The following is a 21,246-nucleotide window of genomic DNA, read 5'->3' on the forward strand; positions in this document are numbered from 1 at the left end:
TTCTATTGTAAATGCCCTCAGCCTTCTGCCTGTATAAGTACACTGTGATCCCCTACCCTCAGCCAGACCCATGGGCTGCAAGGACAGGCAGGCAACGGCAGGCAGAGAGGAAGCCGGGGTAGGAGGGTACAGACAGACAGGAGGGGCCCCCACCCTTATACCCTCTCCATTGCCTCTGTTGGCAGGCACATAGTCGGTGTTGCTAGCACCTCGGACAGGTCCAGCCCTGAGCCAGGCAGGGTCTGAGCACTGGAGACAAATGAGCGCCCTCTTCCCCAGCTCCTTCCCTGGAACACCTGTAGTGTGGGTGTTGAGGGGTGCCCCCAGCCCCCGAGATAGCAGCTCTTGGCTCTTGGGTGTGTGCTATGGACAGTGTGCTGAGGGCTGGACAGGAGATTTGGGGCCATTCTGTGTGTGTGTGTGTGTGTGTGTGTGTGTGTGTCTGGTAGGTAAGTACGTAGGTAGTGAGTATTCAGTAATTCATTCACTCATTCTCTAATTATTCATTCATGAGTGCCCATCACATGTGTGATTCTGGGTTCCAAGGTGGGAACAAAACCGACAAGGTCTCCACTCACATGGAACTCACAGCCCATAGAGGGGGACAGATGTGACACTAGCAGTCACATCGGTAGACACAGATGTTCTGATGCCAGGTGGGGGGGTGGGGGGGATCTGCTGAGTTTGGTTGCTGATTTGTGACGTTTCACTTCGTGCCAGAATATTCACACTTCTTATTTATCTGAAGGTCCTTTTGTCAAAGTGATTTCTTGTGTCTATGATAGCAGAGCGGCTGATGTGGGGTGTTCTGGATCTCTGTTCACTTGCCTTCCAAACTGTCTCTTCCCCCACCCGCCGAGGCCGCAGCGTTGTGGGGAACAGTTTGGACATCACTGCCCTGGGGGTTGGGGTGCTGGTTGGAGTCTTGCAGCAGGGCAGGCAGATGGTGGGAGTGCTGTAGCAGGAAGATGCACGGGGCAGGGTGGTCTGAGCCTGCCGACCCCTGCAGGTGGAGCAGCCCTGTGCCAGCTATGAGGGGTCCAAACTGGCTGATGAGCGGGAGCAATGTCCTGCCAAGGGGACCCTGGCTACCGTGTGCTTGGACACCTCTGAGCATAGACTCTGGCCCTTCTGCAGAGCGCAGGCTGCCTTGGGCACAGGCTGAGCCCCTTAAGCAGTACCCCCCCACCCAGGCCCTTCTGTCAGGAGCCTGAGGAGGTGGAGCCACGGTGGCAAGGGCTCTGGGGTGGTGTTAGGTTTCTGTCGCTGCTGGAACAAATTACAATAGGTTTAGGGGCTTAAAATAGTGCACATTTGTCATTTTACAATTCTGTGAGTCAGAAGTTGACAAGGTCTCACTGGGTTACCATCAAGGTGTCGTCGGCAGGCCTGCATTCCATCTGGAGGCTCTGGGAGAGAATCTTTTCTTGTCTTGTCCAGCTACTCGAGGCCGCCTGCATTTCTTGGCTCGCGGCTCCTTCTTCCGTCTTCAAAGCCAGCAGCATTGTGTTTCTCTGGCTCTCCTTGCCCTGGCGCTTCTCTCTGACTACAGCTGGGAAATGTTCTCGCTTTTAAGGACTCACAAGGTTAGATTGGCCCACCCAGGCAATCCCGGGTCATGTCCCCATTTCTGGACCCTTAAATTAACCATGTGTAGAAGCCCTGCTTTGTTATGTAAATCACACAGTGGCAGGTTCTGGGGATTGGGAAATGGGCATTTTTAAAAAAATAAATATTTTATTTATCTACTCATGAGAGACACACAGAGAGAGGCAGAGACACAGGCAGAGGGAGAAGCAGACTCCCTGTGGGGAGCCCAGTACGGGACTTGATCCCAGGGCCCCAGGATCATGCCCTGAGCCAAAGACAGACACTCAGCCACTGAGCCACCCAACCACCCGGACATGGGCATTTTGGATGGGGCCTCTTGTGTCCCCACCCCAGAGACTCAGGGGGAGCCACAGTCGGAAGCAAGGAAGCCTGTGACTTCTCTTTGGCTTCTGGGGTGGGAGCCCTTCCAAGATCCACAACCATAGAAATCCTCCAAGCACAGTGAATGTGGAGGACCCTTACTTAGATGGCTACCTTACTATCCCTCACCTGCCTCCTCTTCCATGCCTGCACCCCATTATCTACAGTTCCCCAAGCGTGCCAGCTTCCTTCTTGCTGCTGCACCTCGCATGTGTTTGCTGTGCCTGGAACGGCCTCCTCCTTCCACCTTACTCTTAACCCAAACTGGTGAAAACCGCTTGCCTCTGGCTGACCCCCCAGACAGCTGCCCTGCCTCCTTGCCTTCTTGCCTCTGCTTCCGGCTGGATTGGGGAGCTCCCCTGCCTCCTTGCTGAGTTGTCGAGGCCCACGCCTGTCTTCACCTCTTCCTGTGAGTTTCTGAAGGTGGAGCAGGACTTTTCCCTCTCTGGGGCCAGTCTGGGCCCAGCCCCGAGTGTGGAACCAATGAGCTTTGTGAAATCAATGAGTAAAAGAATGAATAAAAAAAAAAAAAAAGAATGAATCAGCTGAGGGAGTAGAGGTCTTGGAATGGGGCCGGGTGTTAGGAATGATGATGGGGGGAGGTAGGTGGGTCCCCCCCACTATCCAGGATGGGGACCTGGCTGGTTCTCAGGTGTGCATGCATAGGTGGGGCTGGAGGAGGGATGGGGCTGGGAGGTCTCTGGGGGGCCGGTGTCCCTGTGGCCTCAGTCACATGGTATGGATGCTGAGGGGCTTTGGGCAACTCGGACATGGCCTCACACTTAAGAGAGGCATCCTGGCTGTGAGTGCTGCCCATCCTTGGCTTATTCTACACCCGAGGTGGGTTTTTCTTCAGGCTTTCCCTGCAGCATGTCTGAGCTTGGGGCTGGATGCATGGTCAGGGAGGGAGCTGAAATGATGCAGGCCCATGAGTAACAGGGGATGGTGGCTTCTGAGCACCTAGGCTGGGAACCCATTTCTGAGATGGGAAAAAGGCACAGCTGCTCCAGAGTCCATCTTTCCCCCTGTCCTACCCCTGCTGCTGACCCCTGGATACTTCCCTCAGGGGCGGGCAATGACTTTCTCTCTGTGTCCTCACGCAGAGAGATATTGTTTTCAGGTGATGGAGTCCCCCCAAATGCAGACAATGGGCTGGGGGAGCACCCCTGGTCTCAATGGCCTTCCTAGCAGCACTACTGTGTTGGGCCATAACAGAGCCTGAGGCATTGGAAAAACCAGTAACATGGGGCCTTTACTTAAAATTTTGGTATTTTATTCATCGTGGACTTTGCCCTGGTTTCGATTTTACAAAATATTGCACGGAAGTACTTCTTATCTTGACTACTAGGTTTTTTGGTGCTTCCTTACATTTTGTGCCGTCCTCCCCTCCCTCTGATCCTGGCCCTGCTTCCAGGAGAGGGCCCTGGGATTCTTCATACCTACAGGAGCTCTCCCGCCGGCGTCTGGTCCTCTCTCCTGAGGAAGGAGAAGGGCAGTGTTCCTTGGGTGCCCAGGACAGGAGGGGCTGGTGACATGGCCACCTTGGCCTTTCTTAGGACCTGCCATGGCCACCAGCAGGCATGAGTGAGGGCTGAGCTGAGGAGGCCCCTAATGGCAAGGGTTACTCTTGGGTAGGCCCAGTCTAGCACCAAGCGAGTCCTCCCACTCCTTCTGGGGTCGGAGGCCCAGCCCCTGGCACACCTCGAAGCCCAGACCAAAGACGTCTTCCTCTTGGGGTGTGCAGGAGGCCCAGGCACGTGAGCTTCTAAGGCTGGGCGTGGGAGAGGAGGCTCTTGGAGGCTGGGGCCCGAGCAGCCATTCCCCGCAGCCAGGGGTGCCTCTTGGTGGCAGAGGAACCCTGTTGTGTCGCTGACGGCGAGCCGTGTTGGCAGGGCCTGGGCTCCCGGGCCTGATGCTCAGCACACTGTCAGCGCCCAGCAAATAATAAATAATAATAATATCTCTGGCATGTTAAGGGAGCCAGAGGAAGGAGACAACTCAGAAAACATGTGTTGTGTCTCGTGGCGGGTGCCAGGAGGCTGAAATCTGTTCCGCGCCTCTCTCTGGGCGGGGTCTGGGGAGCCGTCCCGCTCCCCCGCGGCTTGGCGTGGGAGGACGACGAGCGAGCAGCCGGGGCCTGTGCTGGGAACTGAGGGCTCAGGGAGAGTTGTCGGGGGTTGCCCTGGACTGTCATTAAAAAAAAAAAGCCCAAACTACCCTGAGATGTCTTCTGGCATTTGGGGATGATTGGGTGTGGGTTTACACCCTGAATCTACCCCTTCAGACAAGCCACTTGGCCTCCGAGGGCCTCCCCTTTCCCTCACCTCTAAGATGGGAAGTTTACGGTGGCTCGTAGGCCGGGGTAGACGAGGGGCTGGCGCCGGCTCCGTCAGCAGTGTCTTGGGTCCTCAGCGTGAGGCCTGAGTTTGGTCCTGCGCGGGGAGGTGCAAGGGGCTGGGTGCCTGGGTGGCTGGCACTAGCCCTGGGGCTGGGGAGGGCGCGGCAGCCCTCTGTGGGGGCACTTCACCCTCAGTGTGCTGCTGCCTGGTGCTGTTTGTCGACTGACTGTGGGACCCCGGAGCTCTTGGGGTGCAGAGGATGGAGGTTGTAGTACTCGGGGTGGGAGCCCGCTGGGGACTCAGCAGTGTGGGTGGCGTCCCCTCGGCGGCCCCCACACGTGACGCCTTCTGTGGGACCTGCCGCCTGGCCGCCCCCACGGCCCCATCCTGCCCTGGCCTGCCTGCTCGCGAGTGGAGGAGCCCGGGCAGGAGCGTGGGGAGCCCAGGCCCCTGGGGGAGGGCACCTGGCCGCGGCAGGGTCTCCCCGCCTCCTTGTTTCCAGAGCCTTTATGGCTCCTGTCCTCCCACTGCCCGCGTCTCCGGGGGCCGCTGTCGCGCTGGCCCCGCCGAGGGGCTCTCCCCGGCTGCACGCGTGGGTGAGGCCCACTGGCCGTCCCCCGGCCTGGCTCGGCGTGGTGCCCCCGGGCATGGGCCACTTGTCCAATGTTGCTGTTTAATTGGCCTCGCCCGGCCTCTGCCTGTTCCGACACCCTGTGATGACACGGGGGTAGCGGCGCCGGGGCTGTAATTACCGGGGCTGAGAGGCAAGAGTCTCCTGGTGCTGCCGCGGCCACGGGCGGGAGCCCCGCCTGCTGTGTCCCCAGGGAGGAGCTGCTCCGTCCCACCCACTCGCCGAAGAGCCGCGGGGGCTGCCCTGGCCCGCGTGGGTTTCCGGCCGCGGCCGGGACTCGGGGCCGCCGGAGGGCCGGGGCAGGACGGGCACCCTGGGGGGTCTTGCCGGCCGGCCCAGGCGCCAGCTTGCGACCGCAGGGGTGCCCAGGAGGCCGGGGCGGGCCACGGCCAGTGCGTGGGGCTTTTCCCAGGATAAGTGCAGTGTTAGTGAAGCTGCCCGTGAATCCTGTGTGTGGGGAGACAGACCAGACTCAGCAGCAGGATTCTGGCTTCGCGGCCGGAGTCACCTTGTCTCAGGCAGTGATGGCTCGATGAACGGGATGAAGGCCGCCTCCAAATGCACCAATAGACATTTAGCATCTTGGTTGGGTGAGGGGACAGCATGTCCTCGGGGGTGGGTGCCTCACTGGGAGACGCGTGGGCAGCCTGCTGCCATGGGGATGCTTGGGGACCGGGCGATGGCCTGGGAAGGGATGCTCACCTTTGTCCAGGTATGTGAAGGGCACGTGTGAGGAGGAGGCGGCAGGTGACAGGTTTTGTATGGATGCATATGGATCGTCACAGCTGCTGATAATTAGACGACCTAGAATGGAGAGGACTGGGCTGCAGGGACTCAGGCCCCAGTGCTCAGGGTCCCTGGGAGGCAGAGGTGGGGCAGGTGCTGGTGACACATGGAGAGAACAGTTTTCACCTGGGGAGGGGCTCAGGTTTCTGTGCCTCGACACAGCACCCCTAGCCCCAAGGCTAGTCTCGGCTCTACCACTAACTGTCACCTACCCTCTGGGTGGGTCTGTCTCCTTCACTGTGCCTCTAGCCTTACTGCCTGGGACAGGGTGTGAGGCCCAGCTGCCTTTCTGATTTTGTCCCATGGGTGGTATAAAAGGGACATGGGGACTGGGGTGCAGATGGGGGCTCTGGGAACTGTCTGTGGGCACAGGGTGCAGGTATACTGGGCCAGAGTGCCACAGGGCCCCTGAGATCAGTGTTGGTAGATGAGACCCTTTCTCATAGGACTTCAGGTTCCCCAATGAGACTTTGGGACCCTCTGGCCTTGGGAATGTGACGTCCCAGTGTGTGTCTGTATCCCTGGGGCTGCTCTAGGGATCTGGGACTGTGAAAACTCCCTGAGGCTGCAGGGCTGGGTGGGGGCAGCAAGCCCTCCTCAGGTCTTCTCCTGGCTAGCTCCTGTGAGCAGTGGCATGGGCCACGCACACAGTAGGCTCTTCCTCGGTCAGCACACCCACTGGGCCCAGCTAATGGCATAGCCCTGGCTGCAGATGGGTGAGCCTAATCTGTGGGAGCCAAAGATGAGCTTTTTGAGGGTCCCCTGGCCTTCTGGGCTTGCTCTGGGGCAAGGGGATGGGGTCCGGGCAGGGAAGAGGAACTAAAGCTCATAGGGGAGCATCAAAGGGCTGGTGCGAGGTTTATTGGGGCCTTTACTGCTCTAGTTTTCATTATTTACACCCTGTTGATTCTAGGAGCTCCCGTTAAACGTGTAATAAATATAAAAATATTTTACAGGCCAGTGAAAATTCCACAGCAAAAATAACTCTATAAAGAGGGATTTCGCCCCTCTCTGCCCGCTGCCGAGTTCTGTGTGGCATTGCTCTAAGCCCGGTGGCTGGCAGCAGGGCAATGAAGTGGCTGGGTTCCTGGGTCACGGGGGGCGTGGGCTGGGGGTTTAATTAGCCCCTTTACCAGCCCGTGAATGAAGTCGCTCCTCCCAGGCCAGGCCTGCCGGCTCTCGCAGGTGGTGGTGGGCGAGAGCCGCCCAAGAGCAGCCGCTGGAGGGCTGGGCCGTGGAAGCAAGGGGAGCACGGGAGGCGGGCCCTCCTGGACAGCTTGACATGGGGTCCTGGGTGGGGGGGCAGAGAGGGTGGGGCTGAGGAGACAGCATGGAGCAGGGACTTGGAGCCTGGGCTCTGTGTCCACACTGCTTGGTTCCAATCCCACCTCTACCCCCTGGTAGCTGTGTGACCTTGGACAGATGACAACCTCTCTGTGCCTCGTTTCCTCCTTTGTAAAATCCCACCCCCCACGACGGTTGTGAAGTACGTGCCTGACCCATAGGAACGACTGAGAGATTATCTTATACTCCATAATTATTTTTGTTTTTTAATAAAAAGCAAGACAGTCACAGTTCCAGGCTTGTCAAACTAGGTACAGGGAGAAGGTATAGGGAGAAGGACTCCTGCCACTTCTGTGAGAGCCGGACTATCCAATGCAGGAGCCACTAGCCACAGGATGGCTATTGAGAGCTGGAAGGATAGCTGGTCCCAACTGAGGTGTGCCATGAGACATACCCAGGATTTCAAAAGCTCAGTATGAAAAAAATGCTCTAAAATATCTCATTAATAGTTTTTTAATATTGCTTGCATGTTGAAATGATATTCTCTATTATTTTGGGTTAAATAAAATGTATCATTACTTTTAATTTCATGTTTCTTTTTTTTTAAGAGTTTATTTATTTATTCATGAGAGATGCAGAGAGAGAGGCAGAGACACAGGCAGAGGGAGAAGCAGGCTTCATTCAGGGAGTCTGATGTGGGACTTGATCCCAGGACCCTGGGATCACAACTGGAGTCAAAGGCAGATGCTCAACCACTAAGCCACCCAGTTCCCCTACTTTTTTTTTTTTTTTGATGTGGCTTTTAGGAAATTTAAAATTAAGTATGTGGTATGCATTGATGGCCTGTGTCATATGTCAGCTGGACAGCTCCTCCATCCTCTCAGAAGGACAGGCAGGCCAGAAGCCCTTGGACTCTCCTGCCCTGGCCGGTCCAGCCAGCACCGTTTTATAGGAAAGGACACCCAGGCACAAGAGGACAGCGGCCTCCCTGAAACCTCACAGTTGTTGGTGGCAAAGCTGTACCACACCTGCACACCCTTGCCTCTTTGCATCCCAGAGACACAGTGACACTTGGCATTCCTTCTTCCCTCCTTTGGTCGTGGAGAAGATTGGATCCGGGGACTTAATGACCACTGTGTGCTTGCAGGCTTGTTAAATGAGTCTGTGGCATTCAGTAAATTTCCTGACGTGTTAGGGATACGTCGCTTCCGCATGGGTATTGCAGGTGGCTCATCGCCTGATGGAGCACAGACTAGTGCTGCCTCTCAGAGATGTGGTGAGAAGGGACCTGTGCCTCCCTGTGGGCCCTATTGCTGCTTGGGCACGAGGTGGGATGGTCACAGAGAAGTTTCATGAACGCCGGTAAAACCTTGTATTTACTGTGTGCTGACAATTACCCCGCTTGCAACGTGCTCTGAACCTCACAGTGGCCCCAGAGAGCTCGGGACTAGAGCATCTGTACTTCAGAGGTGAGGAAATGGAGCCTCAGTGTGGTTAGTAGATGGCAGACCTGAGACTTGAACCCAGGTCTGCTTAGTTTCAAGGCCTGCGATTGGAATTCAGCTCATGATACATTGCTGTGTGCCTCGCACGCTCCCCTGCTGTCGGCCCCTTGTTCTCCCTGGTCTTTGTGGCTGCAGTGAGGGCAGGGCTGGACTGGATGCTGTCCTGGCGTCTTGGTGCAGACGCTGGAGTCAGCGGCTTTACTGCTTTTGCTGTGTGAGTGAATCACAGTAATAAGTCACTTGACCTCTCTGAGCCTTGTCTTCTTTCTCTGTAAAATGAGGAAAATAATAATGTATGCCTTCCAGAGCCAGTTACATGAAATGCTGTGCTCCTGGCACATGGTGGGCACTCAGAAAAGAAATGATCATGGCACGGTGATGATGCTGATGAGGTTAGCGATTTGGTGAGAACCATCCAGCATGGACATACTCCACTTTTCAAAAGTAGTCTTCGGAGTGAAGAGAGATGAGGATGTTCCTTGAACCCATTTTGGAAGTGTGTCTCGTGTTTGCTCTTCTCCCATCGGGTGGAGGGCCCACGTGGTCCAGAGTCACCCTAGGGTAGCTGGCCAGTGGGGCCTGAGGGTTGCTTTTGAGTACGGCTGTGGTCTCCTGGTGCCTACTGAGCCTTGGCTCTAAATACCTCAAATGGTGCTCACTCTCTTCCCCTCCCTTGTTTCTCTGCTGGGCTCCTGTGCTCATTCTGTCCTGCTTGAAGAGGGAGGGTGGGGGTCAGGACTGGACCACCCTCCCCACCCAGCGCTGCTCAGGGGGCTGGCCTCCATAGGAGCCCAGGCCAACAATGGCTGCAGAGGAGTGGCCCTGCAGTCAGGAGCTGGCCAGATGTGTCTCAAGGCATTTGCCACTTGTCACCTCCTTTGGTATGATCTACTGTCCTGATGGAGGAGATTAAGAGGGCCTGTTGTCCCATTTTGTAAATGAGGAAACTGAGGCTGAGGGTATATTCAGGGAGGAGTCTTCATTAGGAAACTCAGGACCCTTCCTTTTAGGCCAGCTGCTTCCTGGCTGGGCAGAGAACCAGGACTTGCCTGGATGCTTCCCTAATTCAGGATGACCCCACCTTGGGACTCTGGACCCTCTTCCTATAGGCTTTGGCCCATTCTGTTTGGACCTCCAGACCCCTGAACCTGTTCCCATTTGGAGGGGGACAATTTTTGGACTCTCCCAGGCCTGCCCTCTTTGCTTTCCCTGTCTCTGCCCATCCTATCTCTCAAAGGAGCCCTGGGTGGGAGCTGTTTGTGGAAACCGGGAATGGGGTGGTGAAGAGCAGTGGGGGCATCTTCATCCCTACCTGACAGTGGGGCCAACTCCCCGGCCCAAGTGTGCAGGGGAGAGAGGGTGGAGATGCCAGGCTTCCCATGGCCACCGCCTGAGACCAGCTGCCCGGCACAGGCCCTTTGGTGTTTGCAGCAGCAGTGACGGTGTTGGGGGGCTGGTGGGCAGCAGTACTCGGGGCTGGGCAGGAGCTGGGCTCTGGGCCGCCGCCTTTGCACACTGCTGCTCTTGGTATAAACTCCGAGAGGTGGGTGCTATTGTGATTCCCATTTTAGAGATGAGAACTCTGCGGCAGGGGAGTGGCAAGGAAGCAGTACCACTGCAGTTTGAAGCCCGGGTGGTCTGAGCCCAAACCAGGCTCCCTGTGCCAGGTGGCTCTGCCTGCCCCTGGGGTGCTGGGTGCTCTGCCTGCCCCTGGGGTGCTCTGCCTGCCCCCCGGGGTGCTGGGTGCTCTGCCTGCCCCTGGGGTGCTGGGTGCTGGGTGCTCTGCCTGCTCCTGGGGTGCCGGGGGCTGCATCAGGCCTCATCGTGTAGCTTTGGGGCTGCTTTCCCAGCGCTCTGCCCTCCCCAGCACACCCAGCCACCCGCCGTCTCTGCTCCCTTGATGCCCCTGCCTTCCCTTGCCACACAGGAAAACGCATTGGGAAGCCAGTGATTAAAGGGATGCTGCTACAGGAACTTCCTTAAATCTGCTCCAAATCTATAGAAATGGTAAATTGTTCCCAAATTTTGATTCTTAGACTTGGCCACAGACTGGAGATGCAGATATGAGAATCAGAGCCTGCTAATGAGCCCCAGGGTGAAAGCCACGTGTGTGTTTTGAGCCGTGTGATGCACACTCCACTGTAACGCCTCCTCTTTTCCCTTTGAGCAGAGTTTACAGAAGGGACCATTTCACAGACGGGGACCCTGAGGCCCCGAGGAGATTATTTTATTGCTGTTGTTATGGTGGATGGAACGATGCTCCTCCACACTGTCCTGTGAATGGAGCTAATTCAGTGGTTCTAGACCACAGGCAAGTGGCTGCCAGCCCAGAGCTCCTGTCCTTGCTGTATCGTCTGCCAGAAGGGCCAGCTCTGGGGACACCGGTTTCTGGGGGAATGACTATTTTTTTTTTTTTAAGATTTTATTTATTTATTTATTTATTTATGAGAGATGCAGAGAGAGAGGCAGAGACACAAGCAGAGGGAGAAGCAGGCTTCATGCAGGGAGCCCGACGTGGGACTCGATCTCAGGACTCCAGGATCACACCTTGGGCTGAGGGCAGGCGCTAAACTGCTGAGCCACCCAGGGATCCCCTGAGAAGTACTGGTTTTGGGCCCTGGCAGGTCCCTGCCCCCGACCACAGTGACAGACAGCACAGATGCAGTGCCGAGACCTCAGCAGGGCTAGGAATGCGGAGCAGAGAGCCAGTGTCTCCAGGCTGCTGAGTTGGCGAGCACATCAAAGGCAGCGTGGACAAGGGCCTCAAGTAGGGCTTAGGGGCCGAGGGGTGTAGCCCCCTCAACGTGGGGGTTCTCCTTGCTTCAGGGACCTGGCTGCTGGTCCAGGGGCCCCTTGCTCAGACCTGCGGTGCAGGCTCTGCTGCTGTCGATCCTTTGGGCTGGTGGGTGGCAGGCCGACCGAGTTTGCTGGTGGGCGGGGAGGGATGTATGTCTGACCCTGTGTCTTCCTGTCCTCCTGCCTCCTGCTGCTTCTTGGCGGGGCAGGGGCAAGGCTGGGAGACCCCTCCCTTTGGCACGTCCCAGTTCCTACTGGTCTGACCTGCTTTGCTTCCTCCCTTCTGCTAATGCATTGGAACCACCCATCTCGGTTTGAGAGATTGTGCTTCTTCGGCTGCTGTGAGTCTTAGCCTCAAGTCCCTAACTCCCCACCTGGGCCAGATCCTGGGTGGGTGGCATCCCCACCTTTCCCTCTAGGCACATGGGCTGGGACTGGGGGCCGTTCTCAAGCACAGGGGTGAAATCGCTTACACAGGATGCTCTGTCCACAGTAACAGAAGCCTTTGCCGGCTTGTCTACCTGGGGGCACGCACCTTGGCAGGGGGACGCTCAGGAGGGGAAGCACGTGAGCTGCCCTGGGTTCCCTGAGGCTTGCTGTCCACTGTCTTTGGGACTTGACCGTAGGGTTTTCCAGATGTGGTTTGGGAGGCCCACACCCGCCCATGGCAAGGAGTTGGAGGGTATGGGTGGTTGGCTTACAGTAGGAGCCATGCCTCTTGGGCGGTGTCTCCCCCACAGGGGCCCCGTGAACCCATTTTGGCTCTGCCTCCCCCATCACAGCTGGTGGCTTACTCTGCCCACATGACTTGGCCTTGGCTGCAGAGAGGATGGCAGCTGAAGTATATGGCCATCTTTTGGGGTCATGACCACCAAGCAAGAAGGCCCGAACTGAGGAAGAGTGGCCGGTGCTGGGGCTACTCAGAAGCCTGGTGCCTTCTGTGCTAGAAGGCTGTCCTGGTCATGAGGTATTGTGGAAGTAGACTCAGAGTCTTACACGGATTGTGGCTGTTGAACAGCTGTCCATCTCCTCCTCCTCTTGGGGCCACACTCAGCTCTGGCCTCTCCGCTTTTGGGATGCAGATTTGGCCTCCTTGGCCTGTGGCAGGCAGCGCTTAATCTCTCCTTTGTGTCGTCACAGGCTGGGGTGAGAGCTCAAGGGAGAGGAGGGTACCTAGGTGATGTAATTAAGCTGCACACTTGGCACAGAAACCTGACTTTAATGTGTGTATCCCATTTGTTGGCTGTTCTAGGCTGTTGTCCCCAGCCCAGGCCCAGGGACTCATTACAGGTGTGGGCTCTGGGGTGGTTCAGGGGCCTGGCTGGGCTGGGTTGTGCCTGCCTCCGGCCTCCATAATGGCTCTGCTGTGACAGGCAGGTCAGAGGCCTGGGGACTGCCCTGCAGAGGGGCCTGGCAGCCGGCGCGAGGGGCCCCTCGCTGGAGGAGGTGTCTGGGTTCTCCCACGTGCTACTGGTTGGCCTGGTGCATGGAGGAGAGGCAAAGATGGAGCTGGGAGAGAGCTCCTGCCAGGGCTCTCTGGAGGACGTGAGGAAGAGCATTCTGGAGATGTGGGCCCTGCGGTGTGGTCCCCAGAAGTGGCTGTGAAGCTCTTGGTATCTGGTGCATCTGACTGTCTCCGTTTGGGGCTTTGTGTCCTGGTCCTTTGTTTGTGGAGGGGAGTCCGTTCCTCCCCAGAGGCCGATGCAGACGGGCTTGACCATCACACTTGACAGTGTATCATAGAGGAAGAGCCCACCTGGCTCTGGTCAGGGTGAATGTCAGGAGCAGACGTGGGCTCTGGCTGGACAGACAGGCGTGGATGGAGTGTTCACACGCATGTCCACGGGCAGCCCAGCAACCCTGAGGGCACACAGTGCACCAAGGAAAGCTCCTCTTGCTTCCAGAGTTGGTTTTGGATGAATATATTCACTGTGACTTGTATTACATTCTACCCCCCTTACTGTTTGACTCGCCTTAGATTTTATAATAGATTTGAGGGATGGCTTGCCTGATGAATGAATTTGTTTTTTCCTCCAGGAGCTTCCTCTCCTACCCCCCCCCCCAAAAAAAAACCCCCCAAGAAGTTTCCAGCATTGTTTCCGTTAGCCCCCACGTGCTCCTGGAGTGGAGGATAGGAAATACTACTTGGAGAGGCCAGGGTAGCCTCTGCACTGGCACTGCCCCTCCAGAAAAGCGCTGGAGCAAATAACGACTAACATTACTGAGAGCCAGACTGTGCTAGAATCTCCTGGACCCTCAATGTTCACTATTTTAATCCTTAGACAACCTCTTGGGTTACGGGCTATTAGGAAAGCTATTTATGGGTGAGGAGGCTGAGGCACGGAGTGGGTAAGTGACATCTTCAGATCATACAGTGACCAGGTGACAGTCTGGGATTGGGCGGTGGGCTGTCAGCTGTCAGACACTCTCTGCAAGCAAGGGCTCACCACATCCTCACCTGGCTTATCCTGGCTATCTGAGCTGCACAGGGAGTGCCTCGGGGCCAGACTTTGGCAGTGTCTACTAGGATGGTTTTGGTGGAAGGCCCAAGTGGACCCCTGCTTGGTCTCTACAACTTACCCTGCGATGTGCCTGATGGCCAGGCCCAGCTCTCCTGTTCCAATCAACTCCTGGCTCCGTGTCTCATGTAGATTCAGGCACAGTAGGATAGTTATCTATTCTGAGAAAGGCATTAGTGTAGAAACTAACTCTGCCTTAAAAATATGAACCCACATCTGTGAATGAACCTATAAAAATATGCCTCAGCTGGGGTGGGCAGGCTCTGGGTTGGGACCTGGGATCCTGGAGATAAGCGGAGGGTCTTATTCAGTCCATCTGCTCCACTGGACCCAGCCCAGAGCTGCTTTCGGTCTCCATAAACACTTGTTTCTAGATGTTTATTTTGGGGTTTAATGAAAAACAAACTGGATAATTCCTGCACCTGTACAGGGGTCACATTCTCAGGGTCCTTTGGTGGGCAGGTCCCCTTCATCCTCACAGTGGTCCGCTGAGAATATCCCCACCCACACATCCCTCACCAGCCCATGCTGCTCGCCTGGTCTCTACCTTTGCACATGCTGTTCCCTGTGCCTGGACTGGCCTCCCTTCCCCCTCCTCCTTGGGCCTGGCCTGGCTGACACCTACTTGGTCGTCCAGGCTCACCTGGGATGTCTCCTTTTCTAGGGCTGTTCCCAGATCCCCACTAAGTTGGGCAGGGGCCCTCCCCAGGGCCTTCCAGGAATCAGTGATCACTGTGCAAAGCAAGCGACTGGGCAGTTCCATCTCCCTTGGTGACAGGACTGTCTTTGCTTCCCTGCTGGATCCCCAGCATGTCATAGGATCATAATAATGAGCAGCTGTAACAATAATACTGATAATAAGCACTTCAGGAACGCCATTTCCATGCCAGGCGCCGTTGTTGGCATTTGACAGGTGTTTACTGATTGACTGCTCACATCAGCCCTGGGAGGCAGGTCCTCTTCTCTCTAGTTGGCACCTAAGCAAATGGGCACAACTGTCTACCTGACCCATGGTTATACAACTAGTAAGGACCTGAGCTGGGATCCTCACCCAGCAGTCTGCTGTGGGGGCCACTCTTAAGCCCCATGCCAGGCTTTCTCCCATGGGCAGCATCAATGCTGGATCAATATCTAGTCACTCATCAATAGTTTTGTCCTCCTCTCCAGATATAGACTGAAGCTACAGAGGGAAGGGGTATGGCTAAGGCTATGTGTTGGCAGTGAGCAGCGGGGCCACTCCAACCCACGCTACACCACGTATTCCTTGAGGATGGGGACTTGGACCACTTTGTCCTTGCATGTGTCACCAGCTTCTAGCTTGGAGCCAGGGGTGTAGAAGGTGTTCATCTCTGAGAATGACATCCTGTGAGTCTTCTGCACCTATCATTTACACCCGCAATCCCAGTACTGGGATGTGGGCCTCTCGACCAGGAGCCCTTGTGAATCGCAATTTGGGGTGATGGCTGTTGGATGGCTGTGGCATAGTGGGCAGGCAAGGGCAGTGGTGTGGGGGTAGGAGGCCAAGGGAGGGCCTACGCTCCTGCTTCCGGCCTTGTGGGGGGGCTTTCCTTCTGCCTGGCGGAGTTCACTCTTGTCTGGGAGCAGGGCTGTCTGGGAGTGCCTCCCCGCAGAGATCTGGGATGGAGACTCCCAGAGTCCCCCCTGTGCGGGAAAGGAAGGTAAAGTTTTGTTTCCCATGAGCTCCTTGTGGGCCCGGAGGCCCCTCCTGCCAGTGGTGAGCAAACACGGGCACTGCAGGTAGAAGCAGTGGCGTTGCCTTTTGTTGGGCACACCTGGCTCAAACATCTCCCTAGATGGGAGTGACTCTGTCCGTCCCTCCCCCCTGCATAGCAGCACGGAGTCGGTTCAGACATTCTCATTTGGGCTCTGACAGCTGTGTCAGCTTCTGGCCTCACTCAGAGGCAAAAGGCACGTCGGAGATGAGGTTTAAACCTGTTGCCAGCCGCCTCCCTGCCTGTCCGAGTTCTCCTGCCCTGGCCCTAGCTGCAAGTCTGTTCTGCTTGCCTTAGCGCCAGGGTCCAGGCCCGGCTCATCACGTGTTTCTCGATAGCCCCTAGACACAGAATAACCTCCCATGTCATGCACCCTTTTCTCCAGAGAAGTCCAGAGCTTCTTTAAATAGGTGTTGAGAAATTAGTGTCCCTGGATTAAGTTATTATACTAAGTGCCCGGTAGGGGACACTGACCACGGCTAGCTTGCATTTCCTCATTGTTTGTGGTGAGGTCAGCAGCAAGCCAGAAAAAGGGCAGATCAAAGGTTGTTCTTGCTGGTCCTTGAGCCTGGAATTGAGAAATCCATCATTAGGCTGTTTGGTAAAATTATTTTCGATAATTCTCTTTTGTACTAATAAGTCACGTCACCTGCTGAAAACTCAAGCTTTGCTCACCTTAGGCTTGTTACTACAATAATAATTAGAGGTATCTCGTCCTCTTTGTAAACTAGCAGCACAATGGCTGTTAAATAAAAAAGGGAGCTATAATTTATTTTAAGATTCAGGGATTTTGTATGTGCAAGTAGGCAGCAATTATGGAACAAATACTATAATTATAATCACTTTGGCGAAGTCAACGAGGTGGTAACTGGCTGAGATGTGTTTTCTGGTTAGAAAATACATTATCTCAGTTCTGAGCAAAGTGTATTAGCCCTCCTGTCCCTGGATTCTTGGGAGCTGAATCAGAAAACGAATAAAAGCTTGGAAAAGCTCTATCTCCACCTGATTTGCCCAGGGAGGAATGGGGCTGACTCTTCTGCAGATGAGCAGGGATGTTCCTTCAAATGTCAGGCAGGTGAGGGGCTCAGGCTGAAAGACACCCTTCCTGTGCCGCACGAGAGAGGCAGTTGTGAAGCCAGCCCCTATCCCCTTGAACAAGCTGAATTCTGTCCCCGAGTGTCTAGAGCTGTCCTGAGTTGGAGCCTCCTTTGGGACCTGCCAGACCAGAGCTTCTGCTGGTGATACATGCCTAGGAGAGCACAGCACCCCTTTCTTGTCTCCCCTATTATAGGAACATACCCTGGAACCCACAGTTAGATCCCACAAATGAACTCATCTTTATCTGCTGATGTGTTTTTCTAAGAGATAATTTTTAACTCTTGAGCACAGCTTTCTTGAGAGCATCACTGAAACATCTCAGAACTTGCTAGATGTTTTGAGACCTCTTTGGATTCTTGGTAGGTGGTCTGATGCTCCAAGTTTCCCCACAGCTGGATGGTAAGGAGTTCAGAAATGTTGAAGATAGGCCGACATCTGACCTCTCTGGAGTAACTCAGGGACAGAAGATAGGACCCCATGTTGTAATTTGTAGGTCACTTTTCTCAGTCTAGAACTAACTTTAGGATCATGTGGCCCTTTTGATAGATACATTGATTGGAGCCACAGTTTACATTTTTGAGAAAAATCAGACTCTTGACAAAAGTGTGCAGTTAAAAGGATTTTACCACCTTGATTGGGAAACAGATCAGCAAAAGCAAAATCCCTTACTAAAAGCCATAATTGATGCACCTGGATGGCTCAGTCAGTTGCATGTCTGACTCTTGGTTTCTGCTCAGGTCATGATCTCAGGGTTGTGGGATAGGGCCTTGCTTTGGGCTCCACGCTTAATGGGAGTCTGCTTGCAATTCTCTGCCTCTCCTTCTCCCTCTGCCTGTCACCCCACCTGCATAAGTGTGCTTGCTCTCTCTCTCAAATAGATAAATAAAAAATATATATAAAAAAATGTGAGTTCCATGAGGTTAAGGATATGCCTGTTCTGTTTTGTTCCTTGCTGCTTCTCTAACTACTGAAACAGCATTTAGATCATGTAGATGTTTACTAACTAAGAATGAATCTCCTCAAGAATAATTGGGCTTAGGATGCCTGGTTGGCTCAGTGGTTGAGCGTCTGCCATCGACTTGGTGTGATCCTGGGATCTGGGATCGAGTCCCACATTGGGCTCCTGCAGGGAGCCTGCTTCTCGCTCTGCCTGTGTCTCTGCCTCTCTCTCTCTCTCTCTCTCTCTCTGTCTCAAATAAATAAATAAATAAATATTTAAAAAGTAAAAAAAAAAAAAAAAAAAAGAATAATTGGACTTGCTTAAGTCTTTCCCGTCAGAATGAGACATGGATGTATCTTTATGGTTATGGTCCAAGCTCTCTTGGAAAATACTTCCCTTTTGGGGACAGAGAAAAGATCAATGGACCTGTTCTCTCAAGGAGACCTACCTAGTCTTGTTGCTCAGTAACTCACGGAAGCAACAAGTGTTGATTTTTAAGGGTGTTGATTTACTGAGAGCTGTGTTGTAGATTTTTGTTAACACTTTCCAGTCTGTTTGGGTAGCATTAACTTTAGCCAGATTTTGTACATTAGTCATGTGTGTGTGTCTGTATTTATTTATGTGCCTAAATAGCAAAGATCAATATATACTGAGAATTTAAGGCGTAATGTAGAAGTATCATAGTGGGATGTATTCTACTGTTTGCTCATCTGAGCTCATGTCAAATATGTAACTAAGTAAATGTACCTCATTTTCAGGGACACAGATGGGGCTTGCCTGGTGTTTATTGCCGTGTAAAATCAAAGGCTCTGAATCATACTCCTGAATCCAGGGTATGGTGGGTGCGTGCCGCTGAATCTGTCTTGTCCCTTGGGACCAGTGCTCTGAGGCTGCAAGTGGGTATGTGTGCATTTTTCTTTTTTCTCAGTGGACATCTAGAAAAGAATTCCTGTTTGAGGGTTAAGTAACTGGCTTGGAGGGCAGCTTGTCGCTAGTTGGTAGCTGCTGACCTTCCAGCTTTGGTTGGGTTGATCCGATTAAAAGAAAACCTAACACATCCCCTTGGTCACTGGGGCCCTATTCCTTTCCCTCTAAATGCTCAGGGTTGCATCCTCATGAGTATGGCTGTTGTGGGTCTGATCTAGGGGAAAGAGGTGGCCACAGGCCGGAAGGCCCTGCAGTGACAGACGCTGCCTGCAGCAGGCCCAGCTCGGGTGGTGTGTACACAGCAGGGGTTCGGGCCCAGGTGAGTCAGCGCCAGCCTGGGAAATGCACGGGTGATGATGGATGGCCGTGGTGCTCGGATGCACCCCTGACACTATTTGCACAAACAGGGAACTCAAAAGAATGGGGTTTTCATGAGCTTATATAAGTTAGTTGGCAATGCACGGCGCCCCAGCTGTGTGGCATGACAGGACAGAGCTTTGCGTTCCTGTTCCGAAACAGGTGACTTTAAGAACCAGTTTGCCTATGTCAGGACTTGAAATGGTTTACTCTGCTGTCGTTAACCCTCCCCCACTTTTCTCTTTGCCTTTCTCTTTGTAAAAACTTTCTTTGCAAAGGGATTCTTACAACGGGGACAGTAGGGCTACTGTTGCTTCCCGCAGCCGCCCAAGGGGTTTGCTTTTCTTTGGGACTCTGACTTCCTTGAAAGATGCATCAGGGAGGGGACAGCAGGTGTGTATGGCTGAGTAGAGGGTGGAGAGGGGGGTGGGTGCAGGGGTAGGGGTGGGGTTGGTTGAAAACCCACCTCAGCACATTCCTGGGGGCATCTCCAGATTTTTGTCTTAGCTCTGTGAGAGTCAGGCACCAACTCAATGAGGAATGACCTCACACTCACACGTACTATACCAGTTTGCTCCTTTTGTTGGCCCTATTGTGAGGTAGCTAGGACAGGAGTTATCATCTTCTATAGAAGATAATAGCATTGGGGTGCCTAAGTGGCTCAGCTGGTTGAGCCTCTGACTTTTAATTTTGGCTCAGGTCATGATCTCTGGGTCATGAGATCGATCTCCGCAGCAGGGAGTCTGCTGCTTTCCTCCTCTGTCTCTCTCTGTCCCTCCCCTTGCTCATGCTACTCTCTCTCTCTCTCTCTCTCTCTCATAAGTGAATCTTAAAGAAAAAAGATAGGGGCACCCGGGCGGCTCAGTCGGTTAAGCATCTGCCTTTGACTCAGGTCATGATCTCAGGGTCCTGTGATCGAGCCCCACATTGAGCTCTCTGTTCAGCGAGGAGCCTGCTCTCCCTCCCCCTCTGGCCCTCTCCTCCGCTCATGCATAAGCTCTCTCTCTCTCTCTCTCTCAAATAAATAAATAAAATCTTTTAAAAAAAGATAATAGCATCAGAGAGGGGATGTGGCCCTTGCAAGGTGTCCCCCCACCCCACCCCCCCGCCACATGCCAGAATAAGGCTAGCCTGCAACCTTGATACGGTGGCTTTGGTGCCATGCTCTGTTCCCAGGCAGGGGTTAGCCCCCTGACCTTCTGGCCTCCTGCAGGCTTGATGGCACAGGAAGACAGGGACTCTTGAGATGGGGAGCCTGCATTTCAAGACCGCATCAAAATGTGGGCACTACACTTTGTCAAAGGTGGGGCACCATTCCTTTTTTCAGTGCTGGGGGTACATTCTGGGAGCGTTACAGCCTCACTGCTTCCCATGATGGAGTCATTTCATCACTACTGAGATTATGGAGGCTATGAGTTTTATACAGAGGGAAGCATCTCCTGTAAACCTTCGCTCTAGCTTTAGCATTTATTTATAAGACTAAAGTTCTTGTCCTTATTAAAAAGCAGTACATGATTATGATAGAAAGGTAATACAAAGGAAAAATGTTTAATAATATCACCATCTTGATACAAAACACATAACTGGATCATGCTGACTATATGTTTTTGTGACAAAGATTTTCCTCTTACTGTATTGTGCACATGCATGGATCTTGGTGGGTATAACTGAACATCTTCCCAGGGCCTGCAGCTCCTGTGCACCTTGGTTGGAACCGTACTTTGTAGATGGATATGTAGGCTGCTTCTTCCTTTCTTCTTGCTCCATGTGGGTGAACATCATCAGGGGATCTCTGCTCATACGTATTATTCAACAAATACTGGTAGAGAGCAAGGCACATTTTTCTTGGGATAAATTCTTAGAAGTGGATTTTCTGGCTTGAATCATGTGGGTGCTTTTCAAGTTACCACACTCATGGTTAAAGTTTAAAGAGTGCGGGAAGGAATATAGTAAAAATGTGAAAACCATCAACCTCGGCTCTAAAATAACCTCTGTTAATAGTTCTTAGGGACTCCTCCAGAAGTTGTGTGTGTGCATATGTGTGCCTTTTAAACAGAATTTATTTGTAACTTTCTTTTTTTTAAGATTTTGTTTATTTTTGTATTTACTTGAGGGGGTGTGGATGAGTGGAGGGGAAGGGGAGAGGGAGAGGAAGAAGCAGACTCCCTGCTGAGCTAGGAGCCTGATGCAGGGCTGGATCCCAGGACCCTGAGATCATGACCTAAGTGGAAGGCAGATGCTTAACTGACTGAGCCACCCAGTGCCTCTGATTCATGACTTTCATAACAGCGTGAACAGTGATTATTCTTCTTAATAGAGTGTTCTGGGCAGCTTCCTACATCAGCATGACACAACTTCAT

The 21,246-nt window shown here is 53.7% G+C and overlaps 1 long non-coding RNA gene across 1 annotated transcript; it reads right to left on the reverse strand.

Moving 5' to 3' along the window:
* Positions 1–3,246: 3,246 nt before the first annotated feature.
* LOC144321616 (uncharacterized) lies at positions 3,247–12,381 on the reverse strand. The gene is made up of 4 exons (XR_013387217.1): positions 12,107–12,381; positions 5,644–5,745; positions 4,296–4,403; positions 3,247–3,447 (listed from the first exon to the last, which is right to left on the reverse strand). It is a non-coding gene; the product is annotated as an uncharacterized LOC144321616 (long non-coding RNA).
* Between the last annotated feature and the right edge of the window lie 8,865 nt (positions 12,382–21,246).

This window comes from Canis aureus, chromosome 10 (assembly GCF_053574225.1).
Source record: "Canis aureus isolate CA01 chromosome 10, VMU_Caureus_v.1.0, whole genome shotgun sequence".
Classification (NCBI taxonomy): domain Eukaryota; kingdom Metazoa; phylum Chordata; class Mammalia; order Carnivora; family Canidae; genus Canis; species Canis aureus.